Source organism: Phodopus roborovskii, unplaced genomic scaffold (assembly GCF_943737965.1).
Source record: "Phodopus roborovskii unplaced genomic scaffold, PHOROB, whole genome shotgun sequence".
NCBI classification, from domain to species: Eukaryota; Metazoa; Chordata; class Mammalia; order Rodentia; family Cricetidae; genus Phodopus; species Phodopus roborovskii.
Window position 1 is genome coordinate 7424125 of NW_026126636.1, and position 6417 is coordinate 7430541.

The 6417-nt window shown below is 52.8% G+C and overlaps 1 protein-coding gene across 1 annotated transcript in view; it reads right to left on the reverse strand.

The window, feature by feature from the left end:
* The window catches only part of Sertad1 (SERTA domain containing 1), a 135829-nt gene extending 132616 nt beyond the window's left edge, over positions 1–3213 (reverse strand). The window contains exon 1 of the mRNA XM_051206943.1: positions 3210–3213. The gene's annotated coding sequence lies outside the window, so the exon portion shown is untranslated. The remainder of the gene's footprint in view (positions 1–3209) is intronic.
* Positions 3214–6417: the final 3204 nt, after the last annotated feature.

Below are 6417 nucleotides of genomic sequence, written 5' to 3' on the forward strand. Positions count from 1 at the left end.
TTCAGTCTGGCCAGGTAGTGACGGTGCACACCTTTAATCCCAGCACTCGGGAGGCAGAGGCAGGTGGCTCTCTGTGAGTTTGAGGCCAGCCTGGTCTACATAGAGAATTCCAGGCTGGCCAGGGCTATGTAGACCCTGAAAAAAGAAAGAAAGGAAGAAAAAAGAAGAAAGACCAGCCTTGGCTCCACAGGAAAACTTTATTACAAACAAACAAAAATAAATCACAGGATTGGTTTGCATGGGTTTGAATTGAGTCGGGCAACCATTCCTGAACCAGTCACTGTAGTCAGTATGATGAAGGGTTTCCTCGGTCCTAACCTAGCCAAAGTTACATAGTGTGATCTGCTCTCAATACAAACAAAACCTAGGCAGAAGTCAAGGGATTGACCTACGATTGACTAGTAGGAATGCTGAAAATTAGTGGCTATATAAATGGACCCCGGCTGCTGAGATGCAGAGAGAATAATTGGGAATGTGGGAATTTCCTGAAATCCACCACGTCATAGTAGTCCCAGGGCTCTTGCCTAGACTCTATCACTCCTGCAGCTAAAGTGGGAAGATAGGGAGTTCAAGGTCATCCTCCACTACATGAGTTTGAAGCCAGACTTGGTTACATGAGACCCCTCTAAATAAATAACAAATAAATAAATAAACAAATCCAAAGTGGAACAGAGTTCTCTGCATGGCCAGAGCATCTGGGACATAAATGTGAGTGTTAAAAGGTGAATGGTTCTAAAACCTGGGTGCTCTGGAATGCCCATGAATTCTAAACTCTGGAACTACTTTTACATGCCAGGACAGTCAGAACACTATGTCCTTGGGGGATATGTGAGTGCTAAGGAATCTAATGAGTATGTGAGAGCTAGAATGTCAGACAATCTAAAATGTGAGGGTCTAGAACACTGACATCATTTTTTCCCATGCCAGAAAACTCTTGTATTTCTGGAATGCTCGTGATTCCAGAAGAAGCAGAGCATATTGTCAAATCGAAGTGGTTTTTTTTTTTTTTTTTCAATACTAGGAATGAAATAGTGTATGGAGGAGAGAACAATGTAGAGAATCTTCTAGAAGGCCGTGGTTCAGAGCTCTAGAGGGTTTTGAAGTGTTGAGATCCTACTAGGATCTGGAAAATAACGTAAATATGATCTGAAAATAAGAAATGGGAACTGAAGACTCCAAATTCAGGGGGGAAGGGAAGCCAGTCCCATCCCTGCCATCCCCGGAAGTTGCAGTGGTGAGCCAGAGGCTGTTGCCTAGCAACGAGCATTGACGATGCCCTGGATCCTGGGCAGAAGGGAGAAATTTCGGCAGCGCCCCCAGCAAATGCTCCAGCCACAGGGTAGGATATGGGGAGGGGAGAGACAGGTAAGGGACATGGTGTCCCACAGGGCCACGAGAACAGGGACTTGGGGGTGGCTCACAGACAGAAGCATGGAGCACAGTTAATAGGCAAATCTAGCACTCCATTATCGCACTGGGTCAGCCCACAAATAGCTCTGAATGAGTCCTAGCAGACAACATGACTGCTCCTGGGGCCTGCATGCCCCTGGACCGTGGGTGGGCCCTGCTTTCTAGGTGTTAACGCGGGTTGGAGGCAGGTATTGCTGTAGGGGGCAGTAATGGTGTGAGTCAGCCCGTGTGGCTCATTGCAGGGAGGGGTGAGGGGTGTGTGTCCTGCATACCTTCCCTTGGAAAGAACGGGATAGTGATAGCATGAATCTGGAACATTCTCTGTTCTCAGCCCGAGGAGGGCGGTGTAGTAGAGCCTGAGGCCTGGCTACCTTCCCTGGCTGGAACCCCCATATGCCTGGGGGCGGGGTTAATGCTTTATTTTAGTCAATGACCTGCCATCTTCAAACATGGGAGGTCAGGTAGGAGGAACAGACATCCAAGGTCAAGTCCAAGCAAGATGGGGGGGGGCAGTGGAACTGTTGAAAGATGAGGCTTTTCACACCCAGAAGTGGAGCAATACAGGAAGATGGGGTTTGGAATTCCGAGGGAAACTGTGTCCCATTTACCTCTGTCGGAAGCTCAAGCAGCAGAGGGGACACGGGGTGGGGGTGTGGAGTTGGAACAGTCTGAAGCTCTAGGGGGTTGTGAGGTTGAGGAAAGAGGGAGGGGACTTGAGGTTGATTTGTTTGAAATAGGTTCTCTTTCATTTTGTTTTTCAAGACAGGGCGTCTCTGTGTAGCTTTGGAGCCTGTCCTGGAACTAGCTCTGTAGACCAGGCTCACAGAGATCTGCCTGCCTCTGTCTCCCAATTGCTGGGATTAATGGCACTCACCACCACTGTCTGGCTTGAAACAGGTTCTTGCGATGCAGCCCATGAAGGCTCTGAATTTGCTACTAGACCAGGCTGTCCTGAGCTTCTCAGGGTCCCCTTCCCAGGTGCTGGCATTCCAGGGCTCGCTCACTACCGTGTAAGGCTGGAACTCAAGTTCATAGAGAAGGGGAGTTGGGCTTGAGACTCATGGAGTTTTGAGGTTGTGATGAGAACCTGGAGCCTGGAACTCACTAAAGTGAGATCTCCTGTAGCCTGGGCTGCTCTCCCCCACCTCAAAGGAAGGGATTGGAGGTCTTCAAGAACAAAGCCTATTTATTGGTTGGGGAAGATTGTAAGGAGTGAGGCAGGGAAGGGGTTCTGGTGTCTTCTGGGGACCAAGGCAGAAAGGGGTGGGGGAGGGGTAGAGCTGGGAGTCCTCAGGGAGCTGTCTGGTCAAGGGCGTAGCCTGGATTCACAGAAGGGCAGAACTTGGGAGGGACAAGTTTTTGCAGATGGTGAGGCTGAAGCAATGGACAGGGCCTTGGGAAAGGACCATCTTTCTGGAAGGCTTGATGTGGGAGACGGAGACAACACCTGGGTCGGGTGTGAGATTAGTACTCCAATGTTACATCCTTGTTTCTTCGAGATTTGAGGTGCCTGAGGAGGAAGGAAGGGCTCACTATGTATCCCAGGCTGGCCTGGAATTCAGGGTCTCCCTGCCTCACCCTAGGGACACCACGGGTCTCTCTCCTGGTTGGCAGGTACAGGAGGAACTATCAGTTCCATTAACAAGACATTAGCTACATTCTAACAGAATCCCCTGAGCTAGGGCTGAGGCCTGCTAGACTAAGCCTAGCTTTAGAGGACTTGGACCGCATCCATCTTGGTGACAACCACCTGATTCCTGAAATCCTCCCACCTCCAGGAGACTCCCCGCCGGTGCCACCCCGCCCGGCACCTGTCCATCTAGCTCCTCCCCTGTCGCGAACCGATTGGCCTCTCTCAGAGCGCTGGCAGCGCAGGGATCTGATTGGCGGGAAGTTTCACAGCCCCAGGCTTGCACCGTGGAGAAAGTGAGTCGGCCTCCGGCTGGGGCGGGGGAGGGGGCGGGGCTGGGGCCAGGCCGATTCGGACCCACTGGACACACTGCCTCCCGGAGTCCGACTCTGCGCCCGACAGGATGCGCCGGTCTAGCCTCGGTGGCCACCGCCCCCTCCTCCTCCTGCTGCTGCTTTCGGCTGCCACCTCTGCTAGCAGCCCCAGCCCCAGCCCCACCCCCAGCTCTAGCCAGGCCGTCGAGGACACGGTGGTCCCGGGCCACCAGGCCGGGTAAGCCCATTGCAGACCCTTCTTCGTCGTGCATGCTGCACCCAGTAAGTCTGGTGGGCCAGAAGGAGCAAGGCCTTCAGATGTAGGAGACTACAAAGCAAATGCTTTTGGTAGGATGCTATGTGGATCTATTAGGAGCAACTATTTTGGAGGCGTTAAAAATCTAGAGGTGCTGAGAATTTGAAGGAGACTCTCCAGGGTGGTGGGATGTTGAGGTGTCAGCCAGTTTCCGACTCCATTGAGGGGAGAGACCCCATTTGATACCACGGTAAGGCTTCCAGTTGTCTTAGAATGAGATGGGTGGTGCCCTTGAATTAGCCTGGAGCTCCCCGAGTTTCTTAAGTGCTCAAGAAAATAAGGTGCAGGAAGGTCGTGGTATGATCTAAAAACAAAAAACAAAACTTGTCGTGTTCTGGGTTTTTAGGGGCGCTGAATTAATCGGAAAGAACTTCTGGAGTCTTCCAATGGATTAGGAAGTAGCGAATGGGCCGCTGGCAGGGGGACTGATCCTGGGGTGTTCTGATGCTCTAGTTTGCTGCGACCAGAGCTCCTCAGTATTGAATGAATTACGGATGATTTGGTGGCGAGATCCAGGATAGTTTATTAACTTGAGGGTTACAGGTACCCATCTCATCTGCGGGTGACAGGATCGGAGCAGACGGTCTGCCTAGAACTCCGGCCCTGCGCCTGGCATCCCTGTGCTCCGTTACAAAGGCCGCGGGCTCCACTCCCGCTCCCGCCTCGGTCTCTGGGAATGCGTTTAGTAACCCGAGCCGCGCCGGGGGCGGGGCTGGGAAGGGGTTAACCTGGAAAAAAAGCGGGAGGGGTGGCGACCGGATCGAGGGGTCTCGGAGGCTCTCCCGGGGCAGCCTGCTAACCCACTGAACTTCACTCATCTGGAACGGGTCCAGGCTTTGGATTCCCTTTCTCAGCCTCTTCCAGGGTTGATCTCCCTGGGTCTGAACGTGCACCTTCATTCCTCGCCCCCCTTGAACGTGGGGATAATGGACTTGTCTGGGGGGGGGGGCTGGGTTGCGACGTTGTGGCAGTATGCTGAAGGGTCGCCGCTGAGATCCTGTGACGCGGAGACATGTCCAGGAAAGACCCTTTCCTCTCAGACACTGAAGCCCAAGGAGCAGGAGACTCTGGTCCCAGGACGTTTAGGCTGGAAAGGAAGGGACCGGATAGAAGTCAGGCCTCAGGATTCCCAATCCTGGACTTCGGTATCCCCTTCCACCTCAGCACTGCGCAGTCTAAGGAGACACCGCGGGGCACAGCCGCTGAGGTCTGTGTATGTGGCGCCACCTACCGCCCAGGCTCAGGATGGCGTCTGAGTCGCGACGAGTTAGTGGGCGGAGTTCTAGATCCCAGACAGTCCGGCCTTGGAGATGCCCTCAGAGATCTCCTTTGAATGTTTCTTAAAATCATTTTAAGCGTGGTGTGGTGGCTTACGTATGCAACCTTAGCATTAGAGGGGAATGAAGCAAGAGGATTGTCGTAATTTTGAGAATTTCAAACTCAGTACGTTCTAGACCAGCCAGGGGGTACATAATGCATGACCTCTCTCAAAATAATGACAATGAGCCGGTGGCCAACCAGAGCTACATGAGAATCTGTCCCGAATAATGGTGACTGGCGATGGTGAATTTCATAAGATACGTGGATGTACATTTTTTTGTGTCCTTTACTGAAAGTCTAGTCCAGTTTCCCCCCTCTAGTAGCACAGGCAAGCAGAGAAGCGCCTCAAGTTGAGTTACTTATCTGCTTGGGGCTCCCCCCAAGTCTTGTCTTGATTTTTTCTCTGTGATCCACCCCTGCCCTCCTTTGGGGGAGTTTTGGGGTGCTAGCTGCCTAAACAGCTCACTCTTTTATTTACAGCTTTGCTGCCTGTCGCTGCTGCCTAGGCCAGACACCTAGGAGGAGCCATTGCACCAGAGGTGGGTTTTTACACGGGGGGGGGGGATATGGGTAGGTGGGGGATGGGAGACCTCCTTCTCCAGCCACATCCAAAATGAAGAGATGGACACAGTCGACTGAGGCTCGGCCTTCTTGACGCCCCATTGAGTCCCTGGTTGTCTCTGAAGTTTCTTGCAGGGTTCGAAACTGCCCACCTGACAGGTGCACAGGCCTCCGGGGGTGCCTGACCCCAACACCTCTAGTGCCCAGCCCCAGCCCAGCGGAGAAGAGACGGGTGTCCCTCAACTGGCAGCCACTAACGTAAGCATATGGCTCCTCCTCCCCGATCTTCTCTCAGGGGTACCTAGCTTTGCCCCCCCCCCCACTAACACACAACACCGGCCTTTCACTACCAGCCATTGTGTTCCTAGTTACTCTTTTCCTCGCCTAGCTTAACCACTGGTTCTTTGCCTCTTGATCTGTTCTGTTTCTGTGCCCCCCTTTTTCTTTCCACCTGACTCATCTCTCTGCCCCTGTTATGTCCCTTCCGTTTCCAAGGCTCGTTTCTCCTCCTCCTCTCTCTGCATTCCTCTTTTTTCTCCTCTTCATCTTCTTCTTCTTCTTCTTCTTCCTTCTCCTTCCTTCTTCTTTTCTCCTCCTCTTCCTCTTCTTCTTCCTATCTTTTCTCTGGAAGTATTTCTCTAAAGAACATCCAAGCCTTGCTCCCCATAAAGGGGCTGGGGGCAGTGTTGGGCAGAGCCATTCCTAGAAGTGCTTCTGGCTTAGGAGGTCCTTTCCGTGGGGTGAGGGGACCAATTTCACAGTGGTGACAGCCTCTCCCATCCCCTTCTACCCAGTTTGCAGGAGGCTCGAGCTCTGCTGAGGCAAAGGCGGCCCCGAGGGCCCTGGGCCCGGGCATTGCTGAAAAG